This window comes from Lagenorhynchus albirostris, chromosome 21, assembly GCF_949774975.1.
Source record: "Lagenorhynchus albirostris chromosome 21, mLagAlb1.1, whole genome shotgun sequence".
NCBI classification, from domain to species: domain Eukaryota; kingdom Metazoa; phylum Chordata; class Mammalia; order Artiodactyla; family Delphinidae; genus Lagenorhynchus; species Lagenorhynchus albirostris.
In genome coordinates, this window is record NC_083115.1 from 28,713,961 (window position 1) to 28,716,311 (window position 2,351).

Consider the following 2,351-nt stretch of genomic DNA (forward strand, 5'->3'; position numbering starts at 1 on the left):
AGATTATCTGGCCCAAACCTTCATTTCAGACGAGAGGAAACAGACTTAGAGAGGTGAAATGATCGTACAGAATCACTTGGAATTAATGGCAGAAAAGGGTGAGGCCCCCAGGGCCCTGACTTGTCCCCCAGTCTCCCTCTGGTGAAGGCAGCATATGGGGTTTCCAGGGAAATCAGGCAAGTCCTCAACGGCAGATAATGAGGTCGCTGAGGCTGGGGTCCCAGAGGTGGACACAGAGGAAGCACTGTGGCCGCAGGAAACAGACAGAAAGGACAGTGGCGCCAGAGGTGGCATAAGGCAGCATGGGGTGAAGTGACAAGTGGACGGCTTAGCAACTACCGCTTTGGGAATTGAAAAGATGAGATCACGACGTAGGTGGATGAGAAAGAAGTTATTGGGTAGGTTTATCCTCTGGATGAAAAGGCATGGACGCGTCAGGGTCCCAGGGAGGTGTTGACCTTGCTCTTAGGTGATACCAGGATGCGCTGCCTGGGCAACAGGATGGACTTTGATAAAACATGGCCACAGGAGATGAAATGCTTCCGTGCATTTTGGAAGCCTGATTTTTCTGTCTGAAGTGGTTGACACGAAAGCATATTGGGTTCTGCAAAAGTTCTGCTTACAGGTTTGCATTAGGGATGATTAAGAAATTCCCAGCTGGGTGGGATTTCGTATGAGGCGTATGCAAAGAAAGTTGAGGCAGGAACCCGACCTTGTTGTTTACCCACCGCTGTATGAATTCGTTCTAAATTATCTCTAAGATTTGCGTCCACAGCCAAAGGTCACATGATTGAGACAAAGTTTTCCTTTTGGTTGGAAGTTCATTCGTAGCACTCGAACACCTTGGCAAGACCTCCCAGCTCAGGCTCCTGACCTGCCCTGGGCCACCCTCTCACGAGCTCTGGACATTCCACTGCAATAACCTCCTAACGTGTCTTTCTCCTCCAGAAGAACATATTAGGAAAACAACCATCGAGCTCCTAAGGGTCAAGAGAATATACAGTTCATGTTGTGGATGTGCAGATCCTGTGTCCCATATTCGAGGCCAGAGTTTGCTGTTACAGTCTGGTGGAATTTCCAGAAACCGGTATTCCTCAGAGGAATGTTTCAAGTCTGCTGTTTGAAGCCTTGGTAACTTTACCTGGCCTTCTTTTTTATTCAGATTAATCAACCAGGGCTGGGAATTCCTTCCTAAGCCCACTCTCCTGCCTCCTCTACCTTAGATAAGCCCACATACTACAGACAGAATCCAACTTGCACTAAACTAGAAACACAAGAAAATCAAGTAAGAATCACTTACTCAGGAAAAACATCGCTCTTTTAGATTTAAACAGGTTTTTTCCTCCTTAGTCAAGATATATTTATTGTCGTTTCCAGAATTACTCTTGTAAGTATCTGGGTATCATAACCACAAAAAGACAGCTGATTAGTTTCAACTGCTGGATAAAAGCATGCAGCATTTTCAAGATTTCTGGTTTCACCCTTTTAACCCAAAGAATAACTATAAATAGATGGTAGAGTCTGGGATTTCCACAGCTAAGTGCTGCTATAAATAGTTTTAAACATTTTCCCACTTCATGTTTTCTAAAAGAACATTCTCCACTTCCTTTCTTGGATAACCTCTGGGAATAAAGTGAAATCACATTCAGAATTTTATTGAGGGAGTTTAACGAAACTCTTAATGAACCTATTAGCAATTCTAGACATTCCTCAGATATTGAAAGAACTGAAAATAAAATGATTCTACAAATTCATCAAATAGTCCTGAGGAATGTATTTTTAAAATAAGCTTTTAAATCGTCATCTCTTCTCTCTCGATACTGGGAATTTTCTTTGTAAAAAAAAAATGAAGCCAAGACCTGGACCCCTCACTTACAGTTGTGATTTAACTTAAGTGAAATTTATCCTAATTTTCTTGAGAACTGAGCTAGATTGGGAACTGTGGAGGCTACAAAATGAAAATAATTTCTTTTTCTTTCAACTTTCTTTACACATAAACATCCAGAAATAAAGATGTGAGTTCACTTCAGCCGTTCAGCAATCCAGACTATTTATCTCCTTACTTCAAGAATATTCGTAAGACACCCTATAGAACACACACACAGATTTTAAATTCTTTGAAAAACCTCTGCCATTAAACGCTTTCCCATGGTGCATGTCCATGGCAGTCAGAGCAAAGCCAGAGCAGCATAGAGGTGCCTCTCCTGAGAGGGATGCCTGCACTCTAGCAGCCTCTGCTGGTGGTTATTTTTGACAGTGGAGAAAGCAAAATTAGCCAGTCTCCTAAATGGCAGGAAAACTAACAAAGAAAGGACAGCAGTGAACACAGGTAATGTTAGTAAATCTTATGT